Here is a 19,094-nt window from a genome sequence, read left to right as displayed (position 1 = left end):
GAGCCTGAACTTCTGTCAATGCACACACAGAGCCTCTGTGAATACACTAGTTCACCAGGATGCCAGTGCCATCATACTGTCGATGCACTGTTCTCCTGATATTCCTGTGTCTCCTCAACTGAGCAACAGGCTTTGAGGCACCAACGTGGCCTTGGCTGGCCAGCAACTTTTCAGAAAAAGAGCACTTTCTTAGAAAAAAACACTTCCTTTTTCTTCCCATTTCTCTTTCCCCCATGCTATCTATAGAGCACCAATCAGTGCCACCATTCTTTCTTTTGCTTCCATCATTTAGTTTCAAGCTGTTAAAGTAAATCACTCTTACTCTTTATGTCTTTCTTCTCCCTCCCCCTGCCATGTTCTCCAGGGATTGTTCGGCTCCTCCTAAGCCTCTGTAATACTAGGGGGCAAGAGATGGGATTTGTTCAGAAGCGATGAGTAGCAATGGCTTTTTCATGCTTTGTCCTGTTCAACAGCTCACTAAAACCAGTCTGCAGCAGAGTCTCCACTTCTCTGCCTAGAAAGAACTGACCGTGCTTGCTGACCATGCCTGCTATTGCATCAGCTTGTAGCGGGCCTATGCTATACTACATTACAGACAGCATAGGTGAGGAACTGAGCATTTGGGTCATTGATCTGAAAGACAAAATAGTAAGTAAATAATTAAAATAGAGAGTTGGATTTAGTTCAAGAAGACCTTGATGTGACAAAAACTCAGAAGGTCTTTGCAAAGAGCTAAGTATTAAACTTAGTAATAGCTGATAAACATTGGACATATTTATTTAAACAATTGAGGAAGCTGAACAAATTGACACTAATGGGCTTTTAATATTGGACTTTTACCCAGGGTCATTTGCAAATATAGGTGGGAATGAGTTATAATTTCTCACAATCTATTTCATTTTAATATCAATATTATGAATATTTCCTTTAACTAAGCCAGTAGTTTTGTGGTTTTAAAACAAATTCTTTAACCCATGAGTATGTCAAAAGTTCTGTTTTGAAAACGGTCAGGCATAGTAAATGACAACATGACTCTGTAGAGAGAGCAGTCTCAATCTTTACAAAACAGCAGAGGACAAACACTTAGCTTCTTATGTTGGCTAATATATATTTAAATTACAGTTTATGTGTTGCTCCCTTTGTTCTGCAGTAAAATCTTGTCATAATACATTATCACCTTAAAAATTCTGATTTGGGCTTTTTTCCCTGACATTAGAAATTTGAATGTCTTAAGCATGTGTTTATATATGTATGGATATTTGCTAAAGGGAGACCAGGGAAATTTTTTTTGTCTAGAGCCACGACATTCCTTAATATGAGTACTTCATTCCAAACTCATTATGAACCAACAACAATCTTCAGGAAGTCTTACACTTGCTATTTTCTTCAGCTATTTGGCTAATACCTCCTTCACATCTATGAAAAGTGCTGCTTGGCTAGTCTGGTAGAACTAGGAACTCAGACCTGTTGTCCACCTAATAAAGAGAAGGAACAGACTTCAAAATGTATACTAGTTCACCATTGTACCACAAGTTCAAATCTGGACTGCTAGAAACCTTTCTAGAGGAACCTTTCTCTCACCATGTCTCCTCTGTCTTCGTCCTTTCCAACAGTAACAGTGAATGTTGTCAGTGAACTAATCTTTTGGTGACCCTCATGATTTCATGTAGCAAATATAACATTGGTTGAAAACATAATATACATAAATATAATGTAGATATAATGGACCTCACTCTTGCATATAACTTAAAAATACATATAATACACTGCACAGAGGATGATATGGAATAGCTTTGAATACTTCTTTCAGAGATGAATGGCTAATACTCTAAACTATATACCTCAGACTTCCAGAGTCATACATTTTTGAGTGTTCTGAAATGTTTGGTTAACCTTTTTTCCATTCTTCTGTTTTTCACAGGCTTCTGCACTTCTGGTTTCTGTCTGAGACTAGAAACCTAAGTACCAAAATACCACAACAAAGACAGTGCTCGAGATATTTCAGGCCTGATTTAGAGCAGGAAGTATTTAGATTCTTTTAAGATTTCTAGTTAAATTTTCAAACACAAGAACATTCATGTAAGCATCCAAGCTGACTGGTGCTCTTCTGAACTAAACCCAAACGTGAAAACTTTAGAATTTACTCCCTTACAGCCAATAAAAAGATGTATTTATTGGGAAATGCTGTATTGGTATCATGTAATCAATAAAACTCCATTATAATAAATGTTGAATTAGACTAGCTCAATTGCACAATTTCTCAACATTATGTGATGCGCACTTTATATTGACTTACAGAAACAATAGACTGCATACTGAAACCTTTTAAAAAGTGTATTTATGAGAATACTGGAAAAAGAGTTGAGATGTATACACAAACATCTATAAATAGATTGGGCTCTTAAAACACACCTCAGCATCTGACATTTGTGGTATAACAAGATTACACTGTTTTGGATCATTACTGTGTATTTTTTCTAAGAAAGAAACAAATAACTTTTTCAAAGCAAGGGAATGATCATAAACATTGGCTGTTTATCACAGTATGGTATTTGTCTTCCTTATAGCATTTGCATATTTTCCTAAGCAAAGAAATGCATTGCAAGAAGTACAGTGCAATAAATACAAATACCTTCTTTAAATACTTACCTGAAAATGACCTACATGGTTCAGCATTTTTCTGCAGCTCCAGATCTCACTAAAATCAAGTCTCTTTAAATCTTACTACAGTCTTAGTATTTTGATTTGAAAGGGTTAGTGTTTGTCTTTCAGGCAGTAGCTGAAATAAGGCATATCTGGGCTAAACAAGTGTTTTGGCAAATAGAAACAAAATTATCATTTTTTGAACTAAGACGATTCCCTTGACAGAGAAAATGTGTCTGAAGGAGAAAGGGAGCATTTGGTGATTGTGTAATAAGGCCTGAATCCAGAGTTCACCAACTCCCTGGGTCAGGACATTGGGAGAGACTTTAGAGACCGTTAGACAAAGATGGCACTTAATTATCTGGAAAGACTGTTAAGAAAGGCTGGAACAAAGATCCTGATGACCTTATGTGGTTAATTTGTATCCATATGTATGGAGGGAGAAAAACTCCTGTGTCCAAACAGATCATACGGCAGCTGAAGTTTGTTTAAAATATTTTGCCTTTACCTTCACATGGAATCCAATTTCTAATACTGAAACAGAAATTCTGCAATTGCCACATGGTATGCCAAATCGTAAGGAATTAATAAACACATGCAGATTCTGTTGGCAGCATAGAAAAGAATTCTTTAATTTTTTAATGTAAGAATGATAAATAAAAAATTCACATAGCAAAGCTTCAGAATTGTCAGAATATTGAAGCAATAATGAGACACTGACAACTTATTCTAGGTGATGGAGAAAACTAAGGAAAAAAACAGTTCCCCATTGGGATGTCTATGCAGTTCATTTATTTACCCTGAAAACATGCCAGATCTCTCAGAACAGGCTGTAAGTTAACTGTCTCAAGACCTGCTACTGAACTACTAAACCTCACTTATCTAAGAGATTAAGTTATAAAATGAAATAACTAATTTCTGAAGATCGATGGGATCCTATGTGAGGCTGCCTTCAGGTGAAACTGCCTAAAGCTCACTGGCCTATATATAACTTCTTCAAAACACAAGAACAATCCACCCTGATGTAAAATAGGAGACCAGCTTGACTGAATGGGGAACTTGAACTGAATTCAAAAGCAGAAATTAAGAGATGGAAAGTGAAAGCAGGGACAGGCAACCAAGGAGGAATATAGCATCACCCCAAGCAGTCTGGGAAAGAATTGGGAAAGTCAGACCTTGGCTAGAGTGGAAGCTGGTGAAGGATGCGACGGTCAACATGAATGGCTTCTACAGGGCTTTATGTCACTGAAGGAAACACCAGGGCAAATGTGGAGCGGCTACTGAAGAGTGTAGGCGACCTCATGCAAAAAGTAGGGAAATGGCTGAGGTACTCGGAGCCTTTACAGTAAATGTCTTTCCTTGGGCCTCTTGGGTCTGCATACCAAGTAGCAAGAATTGTGGACGGGAGGAACACAGCGAAGCTCCGAAAAGTATCACGTTAGGGACTAATTACACATATACAGGTCCACAGGACCTCATAGGATGCATCTAAGTGTGCTGAGGGAGCTAATGTTGCTCTGTTTGATACCAGGGCTGGTAAAGTCTTCACACAGCTAGCATGTCTGAGGGCGACACAAGGCTAGGGGAGTGAGACTGGTAAACTGGACGACAGGGCTGCCATACAGTGGGACCTCAACAAGCTCAAAGAACAGGAAACTCATGAAGTTCAACAGAAGCAAGCATGAAGTCCTACATTTGGAAAAAAAACCCTAATCTTGTGCACCAGTACAAACTGGAGACTGACTGTTCAGCAGATCTACAAAAATGTATCTGAGAGTCCTTGCAGACTCTACATTAAACCAGTTCAGTTGTGTGCCCTGACAGTGATGAAAGCTAAATACAGCCTGGGCTATTTCAGCAATAACTTGGTAATCCATCACTAGCACTGATGTAAGAATATTGTGATTATTTATTACTTATTGTGATTTCTTGCTTCTAAACTTTTTACGACATTCCTTGCTTCTTTGAAGATATATTTAGTTATTGTGTATCAGATCACGAATTCAGAGATAACAATCTGCGTGTGGTCCAGATAACAGATTAATTAAGGAGTTTCAATATGTTCTCTTTAGTGACGAACCTGATTAAATCTTAAAGTGCTTGATGAAGCGCATTCGTGCTCCTGAAAAGCGGTTTTGTGTTCTGTCCCTCTGTATAGAACGGTCTATGTAAGCCAAGGGGCTTCTAGAGCCCTCCAGGTATATCAGCTACACATTATCTACAAGAAGAAAGAGGCTGTGGCTTAAGATCTTTCCAAGGAAATCCATATTAATAAAATGATCAATATTTCTGCTTTCTTCTGAGGATCCCATGCTCACAAAGGAGACTCAGAGGTGAATCTTTCAATACCTGAAGAGGCTTAACTTGCAGTCTGCTAAGGAAAAAGAACTTCTGAAGACTCTTATTTTCTTTGCTATGTTCTGGTCAAAAATAAGTTCTCAAATAAAGATGTACACTTGTCTCTGAGGGGAAAAAAACCACACAACCCACTCCAAAAAGTAATGACAGAATCAATATTTTTGAAAAAGTTTTCTTTCATTCAGAAACTTCTAAAAATTTCTGTGTACAATTTCAAAACTAGCACAAGATTTATAGTGGTAATGATTTATATGAAAGTATAATATGCCAGATCATATACATATGTGATCAATATAGATCAACATATTGAAAATGAGCCACAAGACCTAATAGACTAACTCTGTTCTGTTTTTGTTCCTCAAATTCTTTCACAACTGTTGAGACACCAGGACCAGTAGTACTGAGCAAAGTGCCTAACTACTGCTATACCTTTCTCTAAAGCAGCTTTTGTTATTAGCAAAACGAAACAATGAAAATTGCTCTGCATGGGAAGCCACAGGTGGTAGCTTCTGTGAAAAGCAAAGGGATTTTAAAGAAGGAGAATAATTGAAAATGTTGAAGTTACTGCAGCTATTCTTGTGCTGAAGTTAGGCACTGGTTTAAGCTTTTTGCTGCCTTTATGCTACTGAACACCATTATTCAGTTATATATTCAAGGAAACTGAAAGAAGAGATGAAAATTTCTGCTTTACTTTGCTAAATATAAGAAATAAACCAAGACTGCCTACTCCTGAACAGATGTTAATTGGCTGTTCTTTTCACAAGAGTCAAACTTGAGCAAATACCAAATTTCCAAATCCAGCTGAAAGGCGAAAGAAACAGAAATGTTATGACAGACATAGAAAACTGCTGTCCAGGCTGGTAGCCAGGCCACCTGAGACCAAACAAGAACAGCTGGAAGCCAGCAAAAATCGTTACTGCATCAGCAGAGTCACAGTCATGTATTGTAGAAATGGAGAACGAATGGTACTGGCGGAATCAGTGAGACGTACTTGAATTACTAGAGAAATCTCAGATACCTCTTGAAAGTGGAGGAAAAGTTGAAAACCTGATTTTTTCAAAATGAAGCAAGAATAAGGCATGCTATATCCTTCTCAGAAGCATCATTATAAACATCAGGAGCACTGAAATGACCAGTACAAACTGCTTCCAGCTGAGACTGCAGCCTACCCAGCTTTTTAATTTCTGACTCATGAGTATCCTAACAAGGTATGCAGTGAAGTTAGATTACACCTTCCTGGCAAAACGTTATCATCTCTGAAATATATTGATCTCTTAGATGACTTATGTCATGATAGCAAAATAATTCCATCTAAAATAATTTATCAGAACGGAATTGAAAGGGTTACATTTTAATATTGGTGTTACTGTACTACTGATGCTACCAAGACTTTGATCATAGCAATGTGGGCAGAACATTTTGCAGAACTCAGTGAAGTGATTGTGCAATTAATCAAAGTAATTTCTCCATTTTTACCTTTAGAAATGCTGGAAATGAAAATTTTTGGCCATTACTGCTACAGACTGAGGTCAGTTAGACTTTGCCTAACTGTAGAGATAAGATTCATTTCACTGAATGTTGGACATCCACTTTTACACTCGAGGACTGACCCCAGACTCCCCTTCTAATGAAGGGAGAACCCAGGACAATTTATCTACTCTGTTTAGTAGCTGTTTTTGTTTGAGGTGAATAATGGCAGAAGCATCTATCTCCACTGACTTGCTGTTTGTCTGCCTATCTCTCAGTCACAGATTCAGTGATATAGAGATGTTAAACTGCTGTATCATGTGATAAACCAGCTCTTCTGCATATTGTGCATTACAGATGCTTAGATTTGGGCAGATAGATGCCACTATAGATGCTGAAATCTTAGTGAGAAATTCAGCTCCCTTCATATAATTCACATAATTCAATTATCAGATTACCCTAGGGCACTCTGGCCTGTTTGTACTTCTTCCACTGTTCAAGGACCTAAGCAGATGCATCTACATTTGTCTTTTTCTGTAGTCTTTTTGATTTACCATATGAACACACTTTATCGTGTTGGAAGAAATTGATGACAGCAGAGAAATACACTGTTGTCAGTCAAAGCCTCCTAATCTAAATGAAAGAGCTCTTGGTGCTATAGCAGTGGATGTGGGATTGTGGGAATAAATGGTCAATCCTTTTTCACTTTTGTTTTCCTGCTAAAATGTCCATTGTATTTCACTGAAAGTAAAAATGACACATTGCAAAGGCATTGGATTGTCCCATGAAATACAACAATCCACAGCATGTTAACACAATTTTTTTTCTTTTCATATTGCCCTGAACTGCAAGAAAAAAACATTTTTTTCAAAAAATAATAATAATTCTCAGCAGTTTCTAAGTAATGGAGTCTCCTAACATTTCAAGCTTTTACTTCTGTTTCATTTCTTCCACTGAGGAGATGAAAAAACCCCTAGATCAATTCAAACTCATTTTTCAAATGTGCTTACTTCCCAAGCAGAAACAAATTACCACCATCTCAGTGAGATTTAATTGCTTTCACTCCAGAAAAACACCCTTTCTGCACAGAGGAATGAAGCAAAAGAAGAAATGCTAGATGAATCCATAAAGAATGAGTGGTTTTGAGTTGTTTTTTCCTTCTCCTAAATTAACTTAGGGTTACTTCTCAGTTAATATATAGTAATTTGTACATCATGAAGAACTCAGTACTTCCCTTGTTAAAATCAGGAGCGAAATATCTGTCAATCTACAAAGTTCGAAAAGGAAGTGCTTTTGCAGGAAAAAGAAGAAACAAGAAAAAAGAAAGAAAGAGAAAGGAAGAGAGAAAAAAAAGAGAGAACAAGAAACAAAACAAGGTAGTGAGGAAGCAAGAAAGTGCGAAAGTGTGCCAGTGAGAAAGAAAGAAAGAAAGAAAGAAAGAAAGAAAGAAAGACAGAAAGAAAGAAAGAAAGAAAGAAAGAAGGAAAGAAGGAAAGAAAGAAAGAAAGAAAGAAAGAAAGAAAGAAAGAAAGAAAGAAAGAAAGAAAGAAAGAAGGAAAGAAAGAAAGAAAGAAAGAAAGAAAGAAAGAAAGAAAGAAAGAAAGAAAGAAAGTAAAGAGAAAGAAAGAAAGAAAGAAAGAAGGAAAGAAAGAAAGAAAGAAAGAAAGAAAGAAAGAAAGAAAGAAAAAAAGAAAGAAAGAAAGAAAGAAAGAAAGAAAGAAAGAAAGAAAGAAAGAAAGTAAAGAGAAAGAAAGAAAGAAAGAAAGAAAGAAAGAAAGAAAGAAAGAAAGAGAAAGGGAGAAGGAAAGAAGGAAAGAAAGAAAGAAAGAAAGAAAGAAAGAAAGAAAGAAAGAAAGAAAGAAAGTAAAGAGAAAGAAAGAAAGAAAGAAAGAAAGAAAGAAAGAAAGAAAGAAAGAGAAAGGGAGAAGGAAAGAAAAAGAGAAATTTGATCTAAGTTGCAATATTTCCAAAGCAGTGGATCCAGCATGAAGTAATTGGCCAACCACGTGTAACACAAAGGAGCTCAAAGTAATAAGATTTGGTAAGGTAAGAGTCCTGATTTTATTTTATTTTTTTTCAAATGAGATATTGTTCTTGAAAGTGACGCTGAGCTATAGTAGGCAGCGGTAGGAAAGGAAACATCTTGTTTACAAATGTCAGCCAGCAATTAGCATCATTTAAAGAGTGGAACCACAACTGCTGTTTTTTGTTAGCTTTGAAAACCCCATCTCTTTCTTGTGGCCACGTTTTAAGAGGCAAAGTAGACAGCAAGACTCTGAAACCAGTTCATAAATAGTTGATTTCATATTTTAAAATCTTGCCTATAACTGTCACCCCCCTCGCGTGGATCACAGATGGTGAAGAACTAATTTGTTACTGTTTGATAACGGCTTTTATGTATCAAAGCTCTTATTTACTACTCTGTGGGGGGAAATGACAGACTAAAAGCAATTATGTGTTTTTCTTTCAGTTTTTCTTTAACCACTATGCTCTTTGGCTTTTTTTTTTTCCACTCCCGACATGTTTCTTATTTGGACTATTGCGTTGTGAATCTTTTACATGTGTTGGTTCTCATTTAACCCTCTTTCTGGGTTTTCAAGAATGCATCTGGCCAGGCAGATCAACTGTAATCTTTCTTGATTGTTTATAATGGCCCAGTGATAAGTAATAACACTCAGGGGTGTCTCCCGGTAACAGCGTATTACATTTCAGTATTAAAAATGCAAATTGGGACTTTGCTTTTGAAGAAAAAATTTGTCAGGAAAATGTTTTAAGGAGGTAGAATAGCTACCAGAACGCCTGTAAGTGAAATAACCCCCTCTCCCCCCACCACGTGGGGCCTCCTGCCCGCAGGTTTTCTGAAGCAGCCTCTCACCCCCTCCTCCTTCCCCCAAAATAAATAAATAAGTGAAGAGACTTTCCTCTGTGCGTGGTATTAACTGATGTTAAATCTTTGGCCCTGGAAAGTCATGAACTCCAGCAGCTTTCTGTTTTTTTCCTCACTGGTGATATGCAAACCACTCACTTGGTGTTGCCACTGGGAATGATTTTGCTGTGGGTTGTACTTTCTGGTGTTGCACTGCAGCAGAGCTGATGGGGCTGAGAGGATAGTTCCTGCACATATGTTTATTTTGAGTAAACAAAAGAAGTTCCAGTTTGGTGGTGACCAGGGCTGTTTTGTTGGTGAGTTTCCTTAACGTAAATCAGGGGGCCTGCTTGTGTGCTTCAAGTTTCGGGAGTGCATGAACACTGTGGCGAATTTGGTCTTTAGCATAGAATTTGTCCTACTGAAGTAAGAGTTAAATTTAAATGCAAAAGAATTCTGCTATAGGTAGGAAACTTCAGTATAGCAATGCAATATCATAATTATGGTTATAGGCTGAAGGAAACATTGCGTATTACTGCTGAAATCAATAGGAAATTTCCCTCTGACTTAAGTGAAAGAAAGAGCAAGTCACCACGGAAAACCGCATGGAAAGATTACAAGTTTTTGTTTGTTTTGGGTTTTTTTTTTGTTGTTTGTCTCGTTACATCCTTTAAATTACCTCCTGGCTCTCTTTGCCTGTTTCACCCTCCTTTTCTTCTTCCGTGTTATGCCCACATTGGCATTAAGAGGTGCCTGTTAACGTTCGTGGGACTGCTTGGGGAACAATATACTGCTGAACATAAGGCAGGACAGAAAACTCTCACCAAATAAGAATATACAAAGCATGCATTTCCATACTCTCTGAAGCCTGCATTTTAACGAAAACTTAGACTACCTGGAAGAAAAATCAAGGAACTGCAGGAAAACAGAAAGGAAGAGAAAAAGGACAATGGAATTTAGGAAGCCAGTATGCCTCTTTAAAGATGAAACATCATAATATAACCCTTCTTACAACCAAAATATAGGAGTAGCACTTATTTCCAGGCTTTAATACCAGAAACCTTCAATAGAATCCATAAATCACTTCCACATGTTTTTGAATAAATCTCTGACCTGTATTTTACAAATTACTTTCTCAAGGCACAGTTTGAGTAAGGTGAGCAATCCTTCTCTCCTCTTGTTTGACTTTTTCAGGGTGAAATTCACCCCTGGCAGTTGTCAAGAACAAGTCCTGTGTCGCCAAACTCCTGCCTAAGCCAATTGATTTCCAGTGAGAGCTATATTTAGGCTAATCAGGTCCACTGTGTCTGGATGTGGCAATGAAATAGCTGAAGAACACTCTATCAGGCCCCATTTGAAAATGCTGGCCCAAGTGTGTCTGTCATTTCTGCTGTATTTCAGACTCTCCATCATTTTGATAATTATACAGCTTGGAAACTTTTTTCTTTTTATAGTCTTTGAAACTATAATGAAGTCTTCAGCGCTGCCAACCTAAACCATCCAAAAATCTTGAATCAGGCTTGAAATAATCATGAGATTGGCCTGAAAATCATACAACTGAATATACTTGGCTTCTTTTTATTTGCCTTCTGGTTTTGAGTGTTTAGGGTGCAATAGGGTCACATTTGCAGGGTTTCCTCTGCATCTGTGTGGGCCAGAAATGCAATCTTTTTATAAGACAACTGAAATTCCTTGGGTATTCACATGACTCCAGGAGCTGGGATTTAAGAGGGTGAAAAAATCCACTGTATTTGGGCTTGTGATAAAATTGAAGCTTTGGCAATACAGAGTGTCTCACATTCAAAGTTTATTTATAAGGGCAATATAGTTCGATGGAGAGAGAGAACAGAGTTCCCCTCTGTTCTCCTCTGACTTGAGAGAAATTCCTCCCAAAGGGTGAAGTTCACTTTGCAGAGCCAGCACAAGGCCTATTCAGCATCTGAAGTGATGCATAGACCTGGCTATGGCTCTCTTTACAAGAATTTACTTCATGCTACATTAAGAGAAGCTGCAGAAGTTATTGTAGCTGAGATATAGTTTAATGTTCACAAGGAAAAATGAAATTCTTTATAAAACTGCCCATTGTCAAGTATTTGGAAGAGAAGTCCAACAAGGAGGGGTACACGACCGAAAGCCCTTGTGAAAGAGGATGGAGAATGCCCTTGAAGGGGGGAGAGAGCCGGGGATGGAAGCATATGAGCTATTTGGTATAATTAAAGGTAGGAATCCAATATCAGGACAAGTACATGTTTGTGGAGTGGGAGTGATGGCTGGCGATGCAGGTAGGAGCAGCATCAGGAAAAGTAAGGAAGCAAAGATGTAGGTGAGAAAAAAAATTCCTCCAAGTTCCCCCTTCTTACTTCTGTTATAGGTGGGACATAAAGATTTGCATGTAGGGCTGACACATTAAAGCTGGGATTCATTTCATCAGTCATAAAGGATTCACATCATCCACTAAGTACATGTGTGCTAGTTCCTTGGTAAACGATGGAAATTCATAGATACTTCTGGGTTGCAATTAATCTCATCTTCAAACAGACATCTAGAAGAGATTGGATACACCACACCATAAAAATGCCTCTTTATTTCCATTGGCCATGTGGGAAACTCAAGTTGATGGATTTTCAGAGGACTAGTTCTTATGAAGACTATTGGCAGTGCAGAAGTCTGAAATTAAGCATTTTTCCATGTTTTGCTTAAGAAAAATCTTAGCTGACATCTTTTTGAGCAATTCAGGATATGACTGTAAGTGTTATTGGTGCAGCAATATGTGTATATGAGTATGTGCACATGCACAGGGTGTTTGGATAATTTTTGCTTATGTTAATGTCCAAATTGGGAGCTAGCAAGAGTAAGGAGTTTATTGCTGCTCCTCGAGAAGACTGGCATTGAACAGGACTAAACTGCATGAAAAGGGAGATAAACATGGCTTTGAGCCACTTAGCTACATGATAAATGTCTGGATAGACGGCCATACTCTGGGATCCTCATGTCCAAACCAGCCATGATGTCCTAATGTCTCAGACCATTCTGTGGTGCTTTAAAATCATTTGACTGGTTTTGCTCGTCTTCTGCATCTAGTGACACCTTTAAGCAATGCACCATTAGTGTCTCTTATCCCAGTTGTGTATGCCTTAAAAATTGGCAGTGTTTTCACTCAAACGGTATCAGATTCATTTTAAGTACAGGATTTCGAGCGTGCCAAGCCAAGTACTCTTTGCCAGCAATTTGACATCCTGAACAAATAAGGTTTGAATTCCTGCTCTAAAACAGGAAAAGGATCATTTAGTCTGTTTGAATATCATTTAGAGTAGGATAGTTTAATTTTTTTGATGCAGCAGTAGTGTCAAGTGTTGAATCGGACAGATTTATTGAACTGATGGTTGTACATTAAATATACAGCTTTAGACACAGCTTAAATATATATTCAAACTTTCTCTGAAATCTAAGTTACAAAAATACCCTATGATAGGTAGATTATAAGTGCAACATAAAATAAATTATACCCACAGGTTCTCAGGGCGGAGTTTTTCCAGCACGACTATGACAGAGGTTAAGAACAGGGACCAGGAAGATCACACATGAAGGAACAGATCCACAGAAAGAAGAAAGTATTTATTTGCCAATTTAGGTATAGAACTAAACCCTCATATTCTCAGCCCCTGCCTTCCTCCTTTTGTCTGTTTCAGCTGTTGCCCTATCTTTTGAGACACACTGTGTCAGTAAAATTTCCTGGTTGCTTTAATATCTGCTGCAGAGAGAATAAAATATTGACAGTGCCTGCTGCCCTAAATAAACCTAATCTCAGCACCTGACTGTGGAGCAGTGGGACAGGAGATAGACAGTCAAGTGAGAAGACACTGTCTTGAACATGGAAGAAGTGTCATTTTACTACTGTGGCAAGCCAAGGTAATAAGCACCACCTCTCAAACAGGGTGATCAGCTTTCAGCAGGGCGCACCGCCCCCACCCCCACCCCCAGCTGACCAATTTTTTCTGTTCTGAAAGTTGCCTTAATTTACAGCTGCCCTGGGTAGCTCTGTCAGGTACTCCACCAGCAGGAGGTATGTGGATGCTCTTCATGTCCAACGTGTAGTGAGAAACAAAACAGAGGAATTAGAGGACAAGTGCAGGGGACAGCACAAGCTGAGCCAGGCTCCCCACCTAATGCTTGGAGCCCATCTTAGCATGCCAGCTATGGCCTGACTGTCATGTAGTGGTCTTTACATGCTGCTACAAACTTACAGGTCTGCTTACATGTGTGGTGAGGTGTTACCATCACCAGTGTTGTCCAGCAACATGGACTAGCGATATAGGAGTTCAGACAGACAGGAGCAGAATTTTTGCTTATATACGTGTATAGAAGACCGTGTCCCATCCTCTTCCCCCTACCCTTGATTTAGACTTCAAAACGATTTACAGAAATTGAAGTGTGGCACGGTAACATTTTCTAAATATCATTTGGCAGACTTAAAACATTTTTCATTCATGGTCATGCTGTGCCATTGTTCAGAAAAAGACACAGCATTTTCTGTCTAATGGCTGCTGTAGCACAATCTTTATGAAGAGTTTTAGCTCTTATCTGCTTGTCATTGCTTTTTTTTTTAAACAGACAACTTTTTACAGAGCAGTTGCAAAAATAGTAGCAATAATAGTAATAAGAAGAATACTAATAACACCCCCTTGTGTTTGTGTTCTGAGGATCCTCGATTCATATGCCTCCCTCACTGAGGCTGGGATTGCTGTGAGATAACCTTCACCTGTGTCTAATTATGCATCTGTTGAGGTGAATGGAAGCTAAGGAAAGTCAGCATGGAAGGCTTCAAAAGACCTCACCCAGGAAACACTAATTTACTTTAAAAAAGGGCTACAGATTCTATTGCTTTGAGATTTAGGTGAAGAAGCATCTGATTTTTTGTCTATTTTCATGAATTAAGCTTATGTGTCTGATACTTGATTTAATTAGAGAGATGATCATGCAATAGAAATTGACAGTACAGACAAACTAATTTAAGTGCTCTCACAGTTTACAGACAATCCATGGAAAGTTTCCTTAACTTGTATTCAGCCTGAAAGCACCTAACAACAAAATGTTAAGCAGAAATTACCAGATGTTTACAGTTAAAGATGAGCTGAGACACCACAGTTAGCACAAACACTGTGTAACCCATGGTATATTAAGTATGATAAATGCTGAGCTCCTAAATTTACCCTTTCTGCATTGTACTTACAATGTCTTGGTCCTTTAGCTGCATTGATTCATTTGCATTAAGACAAAACACATGCAAGATAGCCCATGTGAAATAACAAGTCATTTATGGCTTCTTATTTGTAATCACATGCAAAAATATAATAGTAACACAAAAAAAGGAACAAATACATTAATGTTACTGTTGTGCTTTTAGCAATGGTTAATTTGACAAATGAGTGTTTCAGAAAACAGCTCTGGCTTTTGTTATTACAGATCTGCTGTACCATATGCTATTATTCAGGCTAGCGATGGTGACGCAGAGCTCATTTTCTGTCTACTGATCAGTGTAACTTTCTGAGCTTGTTCTGCACTATTGATAAAAAATATCCCTTTTTTCCTGGGCTTTCTAGCAATTAAAAGTGATCTCAGATACTGCCATTCTTCATTGCTGCTTGATGTTTATTTGCTCTATCACCAGCACAAGAAAGGAAAGGCAGCTTTAATTTGCTGTATGTTGTGTAATGCAAACGTGAGTTACTGTATATCCCTTAACAGCCCATCATTAATTTCCCTTGCATGCCGTTTCCAGGTTCCGTATATTGCTGGCTGTTGTGATAGTATGTAAAGCATCAGCTGCTGTTTCACAGCTTGGATTTTAAGGGGTCCACAAGGAGAGATCAAAAGCTGAAATTCTAATATTGCCTCTAATGGAAGAACTATTACTCAAACAAGCAGGATGTAGATTTTTTTCCTAGCAGAATGCTGCTATGGCATTCTCACACTAATAGCCTTGCGGCATTCAGGACTCCGGCAATGTATGATATCCAGTTCTGAGAAACAATTATTTATTTTAGACTTCTTCTTTTGCCTGAGGGAAAAAAAAATATTCTAACTAGTTTAGAAGCAAATTTATTTTGTATAAATTCTTACAATGTGCTCACCAGCTTAGTATATAGGTGTAGTACAAAAAGCAATGTTATCGACATTGGACATTTGTGGTAAGCAGAGATTAAGCTTAAAGCCAGAACTGTATGACTGCATAAGAATCTGACTTGGGTAGAGAGCTAAAATCTGGTAACTAGTAGTTACAGATTTGGAACAGTTTCTAAACTAATTCTAATATTCTTTCTTAAACTGCTGAGCATCTTAGCAGTTGTCTTGGAGGCAATGTGAATTGCTTTCTAATTTGACCCATAGATTCAAACGCTTCTTTCTTTTCTGTAAATTTGAAAAGTTTAAAAAAGTCTAAGTGAAGTTAGGAAAGCTGGCACAGTCCAAGTGAATTAGGAAAACTGACATATCATGAAAGTCAAACCCTTTATTGTCTGGAAGATTGCTTTGTAAAGAAAGCTATCAAGCTGTTTGTTTTCTAAAAGAAAAGCAAAGGGAAGTGTTAGAAAGCAGGAAATTTTCTTTCGAAATATGGAGGAATCCCCATCCCTAAAAATAAGTAGACAATGTGTTGTTATGGTTTGATCAAAACAAAATCTCATTTGTTCTCTTTCATGGTTGAAGGCACAGACTCTAGCTCCTGAGGGAATGCCTGAGATTTTTTAATTCAGTCATCATCACTATTCACACTTTGAGCTAAAGATAAACAGATATAAACATAAGACTGCTACTGTGAGACCCCTCAAATAAAATCTGATTCCATTTTTAGGTTTTTGGTACCTTTTAGGAAAAGACCACATAGAGCTTCATATATGGGATGAAGATTGCTATTTCATATACCTACTTCTGCAAAATCAGTTGAGAATGTTTGCAGGGCTCATCCTTTAGAAGGAAAGCTGTTTAACACACAGGAACTGTCATGAAGAACTGATTACCAACAAGGTGGGTTAGCATGTTCCAAAACCCATGTTTCAGAAGATAGATGACAAGTACGATTCATGAAGTAGAACAACAGAAATCAAAATAAGAGCCTAGAAGAAAGAAAATTGTGAGGGGAAGTCAGAGGTGCAGGATAGCTAAAAAAGACATTCTGTACAACCACTTACTGTATAAATACTGTTCTTTTGTGTTAAATTATTGCCTCCTCTACTATCGCGGCTTGAAGTTGCTTTAAATTTCTGTACCTTGTTCAACCCAGTCTTAAAGTCTTTATCTGTTCTGGAACACTGCAATGGAGTGTAAAGGGCTTTTAATTTAATCACAATAAAGCCCAGAGAAATTAAGGAGCTTGACACCAGAGTGAAGACAAAGCTTTCTTTATTATATTAGGTATGTAGATAGTTGGTTTTCCTTGTATACAACACAGAATTTCTCTCAACACTATTCTATAGAGGCTTTACTTGTAAAAGGATCAGTTTTCCCCCAGAAACTTTCTCCTTTGCTACAAAATGACTCAGTTTCAAAAAATTCAAAAATTGGAAAAAAATATCCAAGTTGCAAATTTCATGCAAAACTCTGGGTCTTTTTAGCTTTTAAACTGGATGCACAGGAGAATGTATGTGATGGGATAGAAATCTGGGTCACAGCATGAAATCCCTGTTTTTGTATTCATAAAAAACAAACTCCGCACATCAAAGGAAGGAGGTGTGAAGTAGTAAAATAGAGAAAAGCAGTCTAAAATATTCTCAGCTCTTGATATTTCTTGAAAACATACTGAGCTCTTTTAAGACATGATGTGATTTCCTCGGACCATTATTGAAACAAAAATGTTCACTGCTGTGCTAATAACTGCTCTAAACTTATCTTCTGAAGATGAATTAGTGAGAGTTTCAGTTTTCTAGCCTTTTTTTCTATCAAAAAATGGTCCGAAGCCCTGTGCTCTTGAGAAGTATTCAAGTGGGTACTGATCCATATAGCAAAGCAGGACACAGACACTGAATGCATCCTTCTTTACCCATATGTGATCAAGAGCTGCAGGGACGATGGTATGCAAGCAAATCTTTCTTGGTATCATAATGTGATCCTGATAACTTTAAACCTTTGGGGGCTAAAGCGTCTCATCTAAGGATAATGCCTAAAGAAAGAAATCATTAGGTACATACCTGCTTTAAATAAGACTGTAATTTGTGTATCTCCGGCATAGCAGACCAAATTTTGGACCAATTACATTGCAATCTGAATCTCCAGAGTGGATTGTTTGGACGATTTTTGTTTACAGGCTAACAATGACTACCACGTTAGTTCAAGATCTCATGCTACACGATAAACCATTGGTTTCTAAATGAGACTACATGTTATAGATGGAGCTAAAAATGTCAGTTTGAGACTAATCACCTCAATCTGAGGACGACCAGTAAATGACTTGAAGTAGACATTTGTGGTGGTAAAAACTGGGAATCTTTAAGGCAGGAGCGGAGAGATAATTTTTTCTAACAACGCAATTGTTGCAGAAAGACAAGGAAATAAAGTGTGGTTTTAAGAAGAACATGCCAGTAATTACATGAAGTGCTGTTCTGCTGCTCTGGGATTTTTTCTCTCGTAATATTACTTAATAATAACCTAAAAATAACGTAATAATGAGTGAAAAAAGTGTAGTTTTAAGTTGCTTGCAAGAGAAGAAACAAGGAAAAATAGTTGCCACTAAACCTCACTGTTTCTCAATTCTTTTTTAAAAGCTTGCTAAGCTCACTAATGCGTTTTGACAAGGAGTTCCACTGGCCACTATTGAATTTGCATCTAAGCGATGAATAATATCAGAGAAGGTACATGACTACATCAGTCTCTTAGTCACTTTTCTTGTGCTGTTTGCTTGCTACCAATTATGTTCCTTGTGCACTCATTTGCTGTGGCAGGACACAAGTGGTATCAGCCATCAGACGACAAATCAAAAGGAATTCCACAGACCAAGAAAATGGACCGATTCTTTCTTCTTGGTCCCAGTAAAGATTCACAGTGCTCAGCTCATTTAGGACCTTGAACCTCTGCTTACTGCCCTCATTCAAAACTACCTCCCCAAAACTCTGAAAATTACTGTGAGTGGTTTGTGACAGAAAGAAAGCCTTTTCCTGATAAAGCAGCCATGGACATTCATATTCATTGATGAGAGACGGGTCAGCTTCCTCCACATTCTTCCAAAGATACACATCTCCTCAAATGGGGATAATACCATCCTTTAATATTGCTAAAGGGAAATAGCATTTCCAGGAATTTAGGAAAGAATTGTATCTTCATTAACATCTTGGGCATACTTCTCCCTTTGGGTGGAGGCTGTGCCCTAATGGCATAATTGCACCCTCATTGTTTTCATGTTATAAAACTCCCTCAATAATGAAACAGCAGTAGAAGTCCAGCTGAACATGCTAACCCCGGAGAGACACAACTCCTCTCTACTATAATACAGTGAGACAGAAAAAAAAAGATTCATTGATAAAAGCCACATGTTTATCCAGTGGCAGAATAGTTAGATGCTGATACCAGTTCACAAAAGTGGTGTATGATGATCTACAAATAAATTATACACTTGGATTGCCAGAGATAGAATGTCAGCACTTGCTGGGATTTGCATGAATGATTTAGGCTTCAAAACAGCACTTATGCTCATGCTAAACTTGAAGCACCTTCTGTAGTTCCAAGCAAAAAGTCAGGACCTAAATTATATTGTGTATTTCGTTTGGAACTA

Source organism: Opisthocomus hoazin, chromosome 2, assembly GCF_030867145.1.
Source record: "Opisthocomus hoazin isolate bOpiHoa1 chromosome 2, bOpiHoa1.hap1, whole genome shotgun sequence".
Taxonomy (NCBI): domain Eukaryota; kingdom Metazoa; phylum Chordata; class Aves; order Opisthocomiformes; family Opisthocomidae; genus Opisthocomus; species Opisthocomus hoazin.
The sequence above is the reverse complement of the archived record's forward strand: the minus strand, read 5'-3'. Positions refer to the sequence as shown.